At 35.0% G+C, this 15,956-nt stretch overlaps 1 protein-coding gene and 1 pseudogene across 1 annotated transcript in view; one reads left to right on the top strand and one right to left on the bottom strand.

The window, feature by feature from the left end:
• Positions 1–15,956, bottom strand: part of STPG2 (sperm tail PG-rich repeat containing 2) — a 308,430-nt gene that overhangs the window by 256,770 nt on the left and 35,704 nt on the right. The window lies entirely within an intron of this gene.
• Positions 12,592–12,885, top strand: LOC115511571 (annotated as a pseudogene).

Raw genomic sequence — 15,956 nt, 5'->3', positions numbered from 1 at the left:
AACACAACCCAAACATATTTTGAAATCCTTTCCTGACTTCTGCCATCCTCCAAGAAGAATCAATGAGTTTCTCTTCTGAAGTCCCATTGTAACTGATTTGAATATTATTGAAAACTTTTTTACATACTTGTAGCTTCTATCAAAGTGTGAACTCCTTGATTTAAGAGCCTCTGTATTATTCATCATCTTTCTATTCACAACATGAAGTATTCAATAAATATTCATTAAATGAGTAATAGTAATATGTATCACTTATCATGTTAACAAATGTCAGACACTGTGTTAAGCAATTCATGTGTGTGTGTATAATTACATCTCATTGGATTCTCACAACCTTTTTGCAGATACTATTATTTATACTTTAGAAATTTAGATGGAAAACTGTTTAAACTTAAAATGGCAAAATAACTTGCCGAAGATCATACAACTAGTATATGCTAGAGTAAGAATTTGGAGTGTGAGTCTAAAGCCTGAACTCTTCACCACTAAATCAATAATGTTTTATTTATTTTATATAGTTCTTAAAATTTTACCATGAATGAGCATGACTTCAGTATATAAAAGTCATGAGTAACAATACCAATCATTTTATGATTAGACTTGAAAATATCAGATGCTCTTCCAAAGGATAAATAACCACTGTCTGAGCAATAAATGTTTCCAAACTTCTTCTTCACTCCATTTCTCACATATAATTTTTTCTCCCATCTTGACACCTTTCCTTTCCTCTTTGAAACCCTGATTTAAAAGTTGGAAAACTTATCTTAGAAAATAAAAAAAGTTTGCACTCCAACTTTTAGACACAGTAGCCATTACACAAACCAGTAATTTATGTTTAGGAAAGAAAAACATTTAATTGTGTGCAAGTCCTCCTAAATCTTTGTTTATCCTCAAATTTAAGTTATTTCAAGGCCACCACTACATATTACTAACTGCAATAGAATTCCAAATACCTGTTAATAATGCTAACTAATCAGGTAATTTAATAAATATTAAAGACTAGCAATGATAAGTGAAAAGGTGAAACCTTTCCATCATAAATAATGGAACAATCCACCCATAAGAGAGAGCCCTTAGTAATAATGACAGGCTTCAAAAGATAATCATCATTAATGTTTATAAGCATATTTTTACTTACTTGAAACTACACCTTTCTACTTGAAATCTACTTAAGATCTTACTTAAAATTAATAAATTATCTTAAATAATCTACTAATTCAGAGGAAAACCTAGTTTATAAATTATACCTTTTAAATGTAACTTTTAAAATTCTAACAGTTTTGGGGCATCTGGGTGGCTCAGTCGGTTAAGCATCTGACTTCGGCTCAGGTCATGATCTCACGGTTCGTGGGTTCGAGCCCCTCATCAGAGCCTGTTTCAGACTCTGTCTCCCTCTCTCTCTGCCCTTCCCCCACTCGTGCTCTGTCTCCCTGTCTTAAAAATAAATAAACATTAAAAAAAATTTTTTTAACAAATAAAATTCTGTTTTCATAACTTTATATAGATAAATGGAATGATAGTTCTATAACTTATTTTGCAACCAGAATTTAAATAACATTTTTAAATACATACTGCTAAGTTATTTCCATTTGGCAGAACAGACAAAAAACTAAAACTTCCAATTTAGGTTTGCTCAGGAGAACTACAAAGCATATTTTCATATCTTGCCACATACTGTTTAAACATTTGTTTTAATGAATATGGGAAATGAATAAGTAGTTTGATGTCCATAAAATCCAAAATATTGGCGCCACCTAGTGAAATTTTGCTCAGTTTTTTAACAGATAAGAAGTTATTACAGCAACCTCATAAATTTTGCATTACCAAATCAAAGAACTTCAATAGAAACTATTATTTAATGTCTTTCTATATTAAGGACTTCATTAAGGAAGTTAATGAAGATGCATGGCCAAAAGCAAGAAAGATTTTTGTGGAAAATGTTCAGGTTGAATAAAAGGTAATATTTGTGTTTTTTAACAGAAGTTCTCAGTAGAGTAGGACAACATAATATATTCAAAAGATGTACTGAAACAACACTGTATACATAGCATAATTAAATACACCTCAGGGATATGATAAATTTTTAAAAACTCATGATCATTCATTAAAATATTATATTCATACTATATTTTGTGCCACCATAAGAAAATGCTTAAATCCAAAGACACTAGAGTATTTAATTATTTTATTGCTTTAAATTTATTCTTCCAGGACATTAGGATAAATGGAAGGAAAGATAAAACCTAAGAATTCTTTCCCTAAATTCAAATTTTAAATAAAACTGCTTGGGGCATCTAGGTAGCTCAGTCGGTTGAGAGCCTGACTCTTGATTTTAGCTCAGGTCATGATCTCCCGGTTAGTGGGACCAAGTCCCACACTGACAGTGCAAAGCCTGCTTGGGACTCCCTCTCTCCCTCTCTCTATGTCCCCCCTCCCCACTCATGCACGTGCACATGCTCACTCTCTCAAAATAAAGAAACAAACATTTTTTTTTTATTTTTTTACATTGATTTATTTTTTTGAGAAACAGAGTGAGACAAAGCCTGAACTGGGGAGGGGCAGAGAGAGAAGGAGACACAGAATCTGAAGCAGGTTCCAGGCTCTGAGCAAGTGGTCAGCACAGAGGCTGATGTGGGGCTCGAACTCACAAACTGTGAGACCATGACCTGAGCCGAAGTTGGACGCTCAACCGACTGAGCCACCCAGGCGCCCCAAAACAAACATTTTTAAAACTAAATAAAACTGTTCATTTTTCAAATCTGTAATCAATTTATTCAAAATGTGTTAATAAACATTAACCTCACTCCACTAACTATAGTTATATCAAAAAACAAGCAGAATAAAAGATTATCATCTCAGAAATAATGGTTTAATTGTGGACATAAGATAAACATTTTTTAACAATTTCACATATAAGAAATAATGTTATTGAAATTAATCATGGGGAGCCTGGGTGGCTCAGTCGGTTAAGCGTCCGACCGGCTCAGGTCACAATCTCACGGTCGGTGAGTTCGAGCCCCGCGTCGGGCTCTGTGCTGACTGCTCAGAGCCTGGAGCCTGTTTCAGATTCTGTGTCTCCCTGTCTCTCTGACCCTCCCCCGTTCATGCTCTGTCTCTCTCTGTCTCAAAAATAAATAAATGTTAAAAAAAATTTTTTTTTAAATTGGAAAAAAAGAAATTAATCATAAATCCAGAAAAAAGCAAATCAAATTTACAGAACTCTTACAAGTCAGTAATAAAAACAGACAATCCATTTTAAAATGGGCACAGACTCTAATGGACATTTCTCTGAAGAAGATATATGAATGGCCAACAAGTACATGAAAAGATACTCAACATCAATAGTCTTTAGGGAAATGCAAACCAAAACCACAATGATATATCACTTCACACCAACAAGGATGGCTACAATCAGAAAGACAAACAAAAGCAAGTGTTGCAAAGACATGTTGAAATTGAACCTTCAGTTTAACCCTAATGTAAAATAGTACTGCTGCTTGTAAAACAGTTCCACAAAAAGCTAAAACATAAGAATTATGATATTATCCAACAATTCCACTTCCAGTTGTATATCCCAGAGAAATGAAAACATATGCCCACATAAAGACTTATATACAAATGTTCAAAGCAGAATCCTTCTTATGCTCATTCTTATGATTTTATTTAGCATAGTATTATACTTATTATTTCCATTCTTAACCAAAAAGTATAAACAACCAAAATGTCTATTAACTGATAAATACATCAACAAAATGTGGTATATCCACGTAATGGGATATTATTCAGCTATAAAAAATGAAATATTGATACATGCTATGACATGAAAAATACTATGCCAAGAAACCAGTCACAAAAGGACAAATAATGTATGATTCTATTTCCATTAAATGTCCAGATAGGCAAATCTACAGAGACAGAAATACATTGCCCACAACTGGGAGGACGGGGGCAAAATGGTAATGACTGCTAATCGGGATGAGTTAAATACTCTAAAATTGATTGTGATGATGGTTGCACAACTCTGTGAATACACTAAACCATTCAACTATGTACTTTAAATGGATGAATTGTGATATATGAATTATGTCTCAAAAGAGTGGTCTCTACAAAACAAAGCAAACTTCTAAATTTAAAAAGAAATGTATTTTGAAATAAACTTTACATAGCTTGGGGGGAGAAAGATGAACATGTTGAGAAACAAATCTAATAAGACTACACCCCTCTTCTAGAATGTGTGTTAACTTCCCCTTACATGGAAGTAAAGGGAAGGGAAGGCTCTGGATTAGCCAGACCCAGAGAGTTCAGAGGAAGAAGTTTGTAAAGATTTGAAAACATAAAAACCTTAGAGGGAAGTCAAAGTCTAATAAGCAAAAAGAAGAGTATGAATGTATAAATACAAGCCTGAAATCTGAGTGAGATCCAGGGGAACAAGAGAAGGATCAATTGGCTCCATGTAAGTAAAGAGCATTCTGAGAGAGTTTTGAGGAATCACTACCTACAATTAATTTGTAGGTACCATCTATTGTAGGAGTCAGTGCATCAGCTGAATTTAAAGAAGGAAAAAATGGAATGAAGCTAGTCGGCCTATTCCACACCAAATTTAGCAACTTTCCCGAGTCATACTACACTTCCTGCAACTGATCTTATTATGTGGGAGAAGTATTCCAAACTGTTTTTTCCTAGCATCTTTAAAGCTGATCACTCTTCCTTGTTCTTTTTCCCATCCCTGCGCCCCCAAAATGAAGATATTTCTCCAGTCTATTGAAAATCCTGCAGCACTCCACTACTGAAATCCTTCTCCATATTCTCATTTCTATTCATCTGCATTTGGGCAGCTAAGACTATAAAGGATATACAGAATAAAACTCATTTTCCTGTAATTAACTGTTAGAGATCAAGCATTAAGACAAAAAAAGAAAATACTACCAGAGAGGCTGTTTTTCCATGCTTTTTCTCTCCTTGCCTAAGAGAAAGATCTCATGAGTAAGGGAATAGAAAGAAAAGCAAAAGACCATGGATACGTGTGCTTGACAATGGGCCCTACGCCCTATACTTCCCCATCCTAAGTGCTAAACTGAAGGGCAGGAAGGTCTCAGCAATCCCAGGTGGGTTTGTGACTCAAAGAAAACCTATGCATCATTTCCTAGAGGGCAGCTAGAAAAAGTGGTAAACCATAGGGTTCATCCAACCTTCATCCACATATTGACAGTTTAGCTAAACTACTCCATATGGCTAATTCAGCATCCACTTTTTTGTGGCCAGTCTGCAGGGGCTTTGAACTGACACCAGCCCCTCCCTTGAGGGCTTGCCCTAGATAAAAGACTGTAGAGTCACAAGTAAATGTAAATTCCAGGCATGATTCCCCCAACAGCCTTTGTGAAAAGCACTCACTCACTCACACCTTCCCCTTGCCTACCCCTTAGATGAGATTCCCTTGAAGCTTACTAAAACTCCACTTTTTTAGGTTTGAATTGACCAATCCATATGTAGCCCAGGAACCCCAAAGCACTCCACACATGGACCCTAATAAGGGTATATGCCCCAGAAGTTCTACCGCACTCTCTGCCTGCACCCTGCCTTGACCTCCCCACAAGATCATGCCCTGTAACTCCTCCACCACCTGTGAGTAATAGAGTTAGATTTTAGTTCCCTTGTGGTCTTCTGTTGAACCAGGCTCACCATCCAACACCCCAGGTCTCTACTTAACAAATGGTAATTTAACAAGATCACAAAAGCACAACACACTCAAGGTTTTGTAAGTTTTCTTCCCCATAAAACTGAATTCTTGTATCCTCAGTGGCAACTATCATTTCACTTCTATTCCCTCTATCCTACCTACTTCCTGTTTACCCTCATTTTTATCTCCAAATTCTCAACTTTGCCTTATTATTACAGTCCATCAAGCCCCTTCTGATTTCTTTTATTCCCTCCACATAGGCTTGATTCCATGGTTAACCATTCCAGCCTTGAAAATCCTTATTCTCTCAAATTCTCCCCACATCACCATATTTATAGTCTCCAACAACATATAGCCATATAATACAAATCCCCACCCTTGCCTCCATAGAAACAAGCTTTTGTTGACCAGTATCAAATGGGATCTTTTTCTGTTGACCTGGAACTATTTTATTTACCTCAGTTTAACTCCTTATCACATCCCCCATAGTGTGCATTCATTCTTCTCAAGTGCTGAAGACCCACCTCCCTCACTTTTAATTTTTTTTTTCAACGTTTATTTATTTTTGGGACAGAAAGAGACAGAGCATGAACGGGGGAGGGGCAGAGAGAGAGGGAGACACAGAATCGGAAACAGGCTCCAGGCTCTGAGCCATCAGCCCAGAGCCTGACGCGGGGCTCGAACTCATGGATCGCGAGATCGTGACCTGGCTGAAGTCAGACGCTTAACCAACTGTGCCACCCAGGCGCCCCCTCCCTCACTTTTAAAGAGTGTTTTACATATGTCACCAAAATGATATGAGCCATCTAAATAAAATCGTAAGTCTATATGCTATGCACCTCAATATCTTTCTTTCAGGAGTCAGCAAACTATGGTCTATGAGCCCAATCCAGCCTAATAATCATTGACAAATTACCATTTAGCATTACGTAAGCCAAAAAAATTGGAGTTCAAAAAGTGGAAAAGACTCCATCTTCTCTTGTTACCTCAAAACTTAAATTAAAAATTTTTAGAAACAATATTTTTCAAATCTCATAAACAAATACTTGCTATGACAAAAAAAAAGCATTGAGAAATGTCAAGTACAATTATGATCCTATTTTCAACTACTTCAACTTAATTCCTTATTCTTTTTACCATTATAGGACAAATAAATTAAAAGCTATTCTTAAGATTTTATTATTTTATTATTATTATCTAGGTCAATATACTATCATGGAAAAAGTTGTGAGGAAAAAAATCTTTATTTTGAACAAAACATTTATTAGTTTTATATTACATATGTAGAATATATCAATACATTCATATTATCTGCTTTCATTATAAATACCCCTTGATACCTCAATATTCTTACTTTATCAAAATTGTTTTCAGAGTTTATTTTTAAAGGAAAAAGAAGCTAACTGCATATAGTTAGAACAGATAAGCCCCTAGGTGAACACAATATTTTGTTTAAAATTTGTACTTACAAGTATATATAATTAGAATTAGCTTCCCCTTAAATATGGTCAAATTAAACTATACATTAGATTTCACTAGAAAAGGACACACTAAGCAGCAATCAAATCTTCAGCTCTTTATAGTGTTCACATCTTCTACCATCCACTCCCCCAACTCACCAAGACTTGTGCTATAACCATTCCTTATCTTTTACAGTTTTTCCATGTATAGCAAATAACAGTGATGTATCACAGGATAATACTGACATAATATTTTGGCGTTTAATTTACAATACATGTAAATGAAAAATACAAGATAAGAGCAAAAATGATAGTGGTATATATTTAAGGTGTACCATTTGATCATTTGATATATAAATATAGTGAAATAATCACCATATTCAAGCTAATTAATATATATCCATCATATAAGATAGTTACCATTTTGATTTTTTCTATTGATGTTAGATCCTTCCATACTGCTTTTGTTCAGTTTCAACCATGAATGAGTGTTGAACTTTATCAAATGCTTTTTCTATATCTATTGAAATGATCACATGGGTTTTTTTCCTTCCATTTTCTTAAGTTGTTCTATCATGTTGTGTATGTTGAACCATCTTTGCATCCCTGGGATAAATCACATTCAGCCATGGTATATGATCCTTTAAATGTGCTGTCAATTTTTTTATTTAACTGCTGATATTTTATTAAGGATTTTTACAACAATGTTCATCAGGAATATTGGCTTGTAGCTTTCTTTTCTTGGGAGTGTCTGCCTGGTTAGGGTATCAGAGTGATGCTAACCTCATAAAATGAGTTTGGAAATGTTCCCACTTCTATTTTCTGGAAAATTTTAAGGATTGGTATTAATTCTTCTTTGAATGTGTAGTAGAATTTACCCAAGATAATGGGTCCTGGGCTTTTCTTTGTTGGGAAATTTTTTATTACCAAGTAAGTCTCCTTGTTATTGGTCTGTTCAGACTTTCTACTTTCTCCTGATTCAGTTTTGCTAGGTTGTATGTTTCTAGGAATTTATTCATTTCTTTTAGGCTGTACAGTTTGTTGGTATACAGTTGTTCATAACAGTCCCTTACAATTCACTTTATTTCTCAGGCATCCATTGTAATATCTACTCTTTCAACTGATTTTATTTGAGTCTTTTCTGTCTTTTTCTTACTCCAACAGTTGATCAATTTTATCTTTTAAAACACCAACTCTTAGTTTTGTTCTTTTTTTGTTGTTTGTTGTTCTCCATTGACCCATTTCTGCTCTAACCTTTATCATTTCCTCCCTTCAGCTAATTTGGCTTAGTTTGTTCTAATTTTTTTAGTTCCCTGTGGTGTAAAGTTAGGTTGAGATTTTTCTTCTGTTCTCATATAAGTATTATTCACTAAAACATCCCTTTGAGAACTGCTTTTGCTGCAGCCCATAGTTTTGGTATGTTTGGTTTTCATTTGTTTCAAAATACCTTTTAAATTTTCCTTTTGATTTCATCTTTGACCCAGTGATTTTTTCTTTTATTATTTTTCCTTCTCATTTTTTTAAATGACTATTTTTTTTATTCAAGTATAATTAACATACAGTGTTATAATTACTTTCAGGTATACAATGTAATCCAACAATTCTATACATTTTTCAACATTCATCAAGATAAGTGTACTCCTGGGGTGCCTAGGTGGCTCGGTCAGTTAAGCATCCAACTTCGGCTCAGGTCATGATCTCACAGCTCGTGGGTTCAAGCCCCACATCAGGCTCTGTGCTGAAGGCTCAGAGACTGGAGTCTGCTTCAGATACTGTCTCTCTCTCTCTCTCTCTGCCCTTCTCCACTTGTTCTCTCTCTTTCTCTCTCTCTCTCTCTCTCTCTCTCTCTCTCTCTGTCTAATATAAATAAACATTTAAAAAATTTTAAAGATAAGTGTACTACTAATCACCTTTATCCATGTCACCCATTCCCCCACTCACCTCCTCTCTGGCAACCACCAGTTTGTTCTCTGTATATGAGTGTGAGTGTGTGTTTTTGTTTGTCTTTTTTTGTTTTGTTTCTTAAATTCCACATATAACTGAAATCATATGGTATTTATCTTTCTCTGACTTAATTTCACTTGCAATATACCTTCTACCTCCACCTATGCTCTTGCAAATGGCAAGATTTCATTCTTTTTTATGGGTGAGTAATATTCCATTGCATATACACAACACATTATCTTTTAGCCATTCATCTATCAACAGACACTTGTTTGACCCAATGATTTTTAAGAGAATGTTGTTTAGTTTCAATGTATTTATACATTTTCCCATTTTCTTGCTATTGTTGATTTCTATTTTTATTCCATTGTGGTCAGAAAAGATAGTTGGAATTATTTTGATGTTCTTAAACTTGTTAAGACTTGTTTTGTGACCTTTCAAGATATGTATCCTGGAGAATGTTCAGTGTGCCTTTAAGTAGAATGTATATTCTGTTCTTGGGTAGACATTTCTACATAGGTCAGTTGAATCTATTTGGTCTATAATGTTGTTCAAGTCAAATATTTCTGTATTCATTCCTACTATTTTGTATAGCTGTCAATTTTTGTCTTAAGATATGTCAATATTTGTTTTATATGTTTAGATACACTGATATTGAGTACATATATAATCGTTATACCTTCCTGTTGAGATGACCTTTTGATCATTATATACCGACCTTATTTGTCACTACAGATAGTTTTAAACTTGAATTCTATTTTTTTCTGACATACATATAACAAACCCCACTTTCTTTTGATCATTATTTGCATGAAACATCTTTTATCATCCCTTTACTTTTGGCCTATGTGTATCTTTAATTCTAAAGTGTGTCTCATAGACAGCATATCACTGGATCTTGCTTGTTTTTATTTTTTAAATATATTCAGGCACTACAGGCCTTTTAATTGGTGAATTTGATGTATTTACATTTAAGGTAATTATTGATAAGTGAGAAATTTATTATTGCCATTTTAAAAAATTATTTTCTTTGTGCCTTATAATGCTCTTCTCTTCTTATGCTCCTTTCTTACTGGATAATTTTTTGTAGTGATTTGTTTGTTTTTTTTTCTCATATTTTGTGTACCTGTTATAGGTTTATTTCATGGTTAGCTCAAGAGTTATACAAAATATCTTATAATTATGACCTTCCATTTTAATTTAACTTTAATCACATACAAAAATACTAACCTTTTATTACCTCCACATGCATATATAGTTTGTGCTCTTATAGACATTTTGCTTCTTTTTAAATTGTGTGCCATTAAAAAATATATTTATCAGGACACTTGGCTGGCTCAGTCGGTTGGGTGCCCAACTTCAGCTCAGGTCATGATCTTGCAGTTTGTGGATTCGAGCCCTGTGTCAGGTTCAGTGCTGATAACTCAGAACCTAGAACCTACTTCGGATTCTGTCTCTCTCTCTGCCCCTCCCTGGCTCAAACTCTGTCTCTGTCTCTCTCTCAAAAAAAATTTTTTTTTAATATATATTTTTAGCTAAAAATATATATATTTTTAGAGTTCAAGAAATTTACATACTATCTTTACTACTATAGTAATCTGTATGTGTTTATGTATGTACCTTTATCTATGGAATTTATGTTGTCCTATATTTTCATGCTGCTGTTTAGCATGTTTTGAGTTTTAAGAAATCCCTTAAGCATATCTTATGAAGTAGGTCTAAGGGTGACAAATTCTCTTAGTTATTGTTTGTCTGGGAAATACATTATCTCCCTATTTTTAAGGAATGTTTCTGGGTATAGTATTCTTATTTGGCTGTGTTTTTTTTCCCTTAGCACTTTGAATATACCCTCTCACTCTCAACTGGCCTCATTGTTTCTACTGAAAAATAAACTTATATTCTTAGGGAACAGTTTGGGGGAGAGGAGTCTAATATGTGATGAATCAGTTTTCTTACTGCATTAAAAATTCCGTCTTTGCTGTTGACTTTTCATAATTTAAGTATAATGTGTCTCAGTGTAATCTCCTTTGGGTTGATCCTATTTCAAGACTTTTGAGCTGCATGAATACTAATGACCATGTCCTTCCAAAGATTTGGGAAGTTTTCAGCCATTATTTCTTTCTGCCCCTTTTTCTCTCTTCTCCTACTGAGATTCCCAAAGTGCATATATTGATTCTCACATGATGTCCTATAAAGCCTGTAAGATTTCCTCACTCTTTTTCATTCTTTTACTTTTTCCTTCCTTTGACTGGATAATTTCAAATGAACTTTCTTTGAGTTGACAGATTCTCTCTTCGCATGATTGAGTCTATTATTGAAGCTCTTTATTGCATATTTTCATTTTATTCACTGTATTCTTTAGCTCCAGAATTGTCTGTTACCTTTTGTGATTTCTTTCTCTGTTAAACTTCATATTTTCTTCAATTATTATCTTGATTTCACTGAGTTGTCTTTGTTCTCCTGTAGCTAAATGAGCTTTCTTAAAACAATAATTTTGAATTTATTGACAGATCTCCCTTTCTTCGGAGCCAGTTACTATAATACAGGGTTCTTTTAGTGGTGCCCTGTTTCCTTGAATTTTTTATGTGTTTCTTATAGCCTTGCATTGATGTCTGCACATTTGAGGGAGCAGTCACCTCTTTTAGATTTTATGGACTATCTTCAGTGGGAAAAGACCTATGAGTTATTGTCAGGCCACCAGCTGAGTAGGGCACAATGGCTCTAACTCCAAAGGAAAGGGGAACCACCAAGGAGGTTTTGACTTCAGGGAGGGTGCAGCAGTATACACTCTATGAAGCTAGGACACCTGAGGTCAACATGGTCAAAAACCACAGGGTTCTGTGGCAGCATCGAAGGCTACTGGGTCGTCAGTGTCAAAAGCCGCTGCAATTCCCCTGTTCTCCTTTTCCCCACAGGAGGAAGTCATGGCCAAAGGGATCCTCCTAGAGCTGGGTCCAGTCAGGGTCTTGGGTTTGTACATGGTTGTGAGACATGAATGGCAGCTCCAGCCCTGGTGTCTCCTTCTCCAATGGAGGCACAATGGGATGGACTCCAGACAGCTCCATCTGCTGGGTTAAGCATCAATGAAGACTGCAGAGATCCTCAGTAGCAAAAGTTTCAGATATCCATAATGGTAACAAGGGCTGCAAGGGTCCTCCTGCTGTCTTCACACATGGTAGCAAGTTACACTACTGAGATCCTTCTTGGCATCAAACTATGATGGACTGAGGGATGGTGTGAAGCAGATAAAATGCCTCTTATACTTTTCTATGTGGCCATCCTGAGTTTGAGCTCCTAAGGGTTTATGTAGCTTCTTCATTGTACTCTAAGCTCTCCCATAGCTATTTTCATCAGTATGTAGTTGTTTATAGTTTGTTTCTTTTGGGGGGCGGAGGGGAGCGGAATGAGTGTCGGGACTCCTAGTTCACCATCTTCTTGATGTGACTTCCAGAAAATATTTTATGTTTAAAAGACTCATTTCCTCTCTTTGGTCTCAACCACAAAAACAAGATGACAAAAGGGACGTCATCACTTGGAAAGTATCATAATAAGAACCACACATTATGTCACTACTATGGCTCTCAGCCCTACCACATCTTCAGAAGTTGACCTATGGCAAATGTAGCTATCCTGCCAAGCAGAAGAGAGAATAACTGGAGTGCCAAGGCTAAAAGGTGAAATACCACTGGGACTGATCTAATGAGGCCTCTAAAAATTGTATACCACAGATTAAGGCATGGATTTCGTGAAGAAACAACACCTAAACCCAAAAAGGCAACTGTTGCACCATCCAGTTCATCTTAAGGATTTCAGTGATTAATCATACAATAAATGTTCTGGTTTAAAAAAAAAAAACAACTAATTTCCTGTATTCCAGTTTCCATTTCTGCACATAAGAACTTGGATATCATCATTCCTCCCTAACAACAAGTAGAAACCTGAACAGAATGTAAACTCAAATTCTTCTTAGATCCATGAGAGAGCAAAAAACTCAGGGCAAACGACTGCCCACAAGATCGGAGAGACAGACAAGCAAATACAGGGAGTCACAGCTTACCAGAGCAGAGATTTGCTCTGTATAGGAATACCTAAACTGTAATTGAAGAATTGCTGGAGGCCCAGTGAAGACAAATCTGAGAGGTAAAAACACCATGAGCCAAGTCATAGGGGAGGACCCCACAATCTGGTTTACTTCCAGGAACTCAACTAGGTTCTCACAGTAAATACTGGAGAAAAACCCCTTTGTGTATCTGGCAGGGGAAGAGGGAAAAGCAGCATTTTGAAATATACCAGAACATTCTGTTTTTCTTAACAAGATAAGCTCTCTGGAAAATCAAACTAACCAGAGCCCAACTTGCTGGCGCATTATCAGCACAAAATTGACCTACAGAATGGAAATGCACAACTCCAGTCACCTCTAGCCTTCCACACAAGATAAAGGAAATACCTAACTCCAACCCACACTAGCCATTCTAACCCATATAAGAGGGGGAAAAAACTGAGAAAGACTTGTGAAATTCAGTCCAGTGCAGAGGCATGGGCTCACTAAAATACTAAGAGCTAATCACAGAACTAAAAACTCTTCCCCTCCCCCATACCTTACCACCACATTACTAAAGTCATATTTACAATACTAAATTTACAATTTACAATACTAAATACTAAATACTATTTACATACTAAAGTAATATTTAGTTTCTTTGCCTAATACATCATGTCAAGTTATACAGATAGAATTTTTGTATCCCCCCAAAATTCATGTTAAACCTAATCCCCTATGTGATGTTATTTGGAGGTGGCACCTTTGGGAAGTGATTAACTCATGAGCACAGAGCTCTGATAATGAGGTTAGTGTCCTTATTTGAACAACAACAACAACAGCAAAGTCACCCAAGATAGCTCCCTTGCCCCTTCCACCATGTAAAGACACAGCAAAAAGATGACCTATGAACCATAAGTGAGCTCTCAACAGAACTGAATCTGTTGCCACCTTCATCTTGGGACTTCCCAGACTCCCAGAGCTATAAGGAATAAATTTCTCTTATTTATAAGCTACCCCATCTGTGATATTCTATTATAGCAACCCAAACAGACTAAGACATCTAGTTATTAAGAATAAATTACAACAAATATAAAAAAAAAATTAGAAGAAACAGGGCAAGCATCAGAGCCAGACATGGCAGGAAGAGTACCATCATCAGATGTGAAACTTAAAACAAGTAGGATTACCAGGCTAAGGGCTCTAATGAATAAAGAAAACAGAAGGCAAGAAGAGATGAGAACCACAAAAGGCAGAAAAAGAATGAATGAGAAAAATAGGAGCAAAAAACAAGGGCATCAAATAGAAAACAGTAACAAATGTGGTAGATATTAATCCAACTATATCAAAGATCCTTGAATGTCAATGGTCTAAATTTACCAATTAAAAGACAGATATTATATATCTATATCTATAACTATATCTATAAATTAAAAGCAAATGGAGAAAAACACACCATGCTAACACTAATCAAAGGAAAGCATGACTAGGTGTAATTTCAGACAGTACAGATTTCAAAGCAAGGAAGGTTATCAGGGCTAAAGAAGATCATTACATAATTATAAAGAGGCCACTTCTCCAAGAAGACAATTTTTAACGTGTATGTGTCTAACAACAATGCAGCAAACTAAATGGGGCAAAAACCAATAGATCTGCAAATAGAAATATCACAGTTCAAGACTTCAACACGCCTTTCTCAGGCAGGCATAAAATCAATAAGGACATAGTTGCAATCAATAATATCATCAATATCAATAAACTAGATATAATTGACATCATTAATAGCAATGAAAGCACATATGAAAATCTAAGTTCCCATCTTAGGAAAACGTAAAAAAACAAATTAAATTGAAAGTAGGTAAAAGGAAAGAAATAAGTAGAATTAGAGCAGAAATCAATAATATTAAAAATAAATGAAAAATAATGAAAACAAAAGTTGGTCTTTAAAAATATCAATCAAATCTATAAGTCTCTAGCCAGACAAACTAAGAAAAAAAGAGAGAGGGCACAAATTACTGATATCAGAAATGAAGGAAAGAACATCACTACAGATCTCACAAACATTAAAAGAATAAAGGAACATTATGAATTCTATGCTCATACATTTGATAAGCCTGATAAAATGGACCAATTCCTTGAAAAGACTCAAGCTTTCAAACTCACACAAGAAAAAACAGATGATCTGAATAGGCGTATATCTATTTTAAAAATTGAATCCATAATTAATAACCTTCCTAAAAAAAGAAAGCACCAAGCCCAGATGGATTCACTGGTGAATTTTACCAAACATTAAAGGAACAACTTAGATCAATTCTCTACAAACTCTTTCAGAGGATAGAAGCAGAGGGAATACTTCCTCTCATTCTATGAAACCACCATAACCTTAATACCAAAACCAGAAAAAAAATTACAAATATAGAAAACTACAGACCATTATCTCTCATGATTCCAAATTATACACTTTTTATCCTGTTTGAGACTTATAATTGTAATCCTATAAAAACAATTATATTATTCTATTATCGTGTCTTTTCATTTCTAGAAACAATACTTTTCATTGCTGATTGATATTCAGGGGAAGACTAAGGAAATCAAATGCAGAGAAAATTCTTATTGAAATACCTATTGATTTTTCAGCTGTGAATCATTTATTTATCCTTACTCTAAATGGGTTCATTTAAAAATTTTTATTCTATACTCTTCAAAGTTTTTTTTTTAATTTTTTACTTGAGTATAGTTAATACATAATGTTACATTAGTTTCAGATGTACACCGTAGTGATTCAATTGCTCGATACATTACGCTATGCTTGCTACAAGTGTAGCTACCATGTGTC

This window comes from Lynx canadensis, chromosome B1 (assembly GCF_007474595.2).
Source record: "Lynx canadensis isolate LIC74 chromosome B1, mLynCan4.pri.v2, whole genome shotgun sequence".
NCBI lineage: Eukaryota > Metazoa > Chordata > Mammalia > Carnivora > Felidae > Lynx > Lynx canadensis.
Note: the sequence above shows the minus strand (reverse complement) of the source record. Positions and strands in the feature narration are given on the sequence as shown.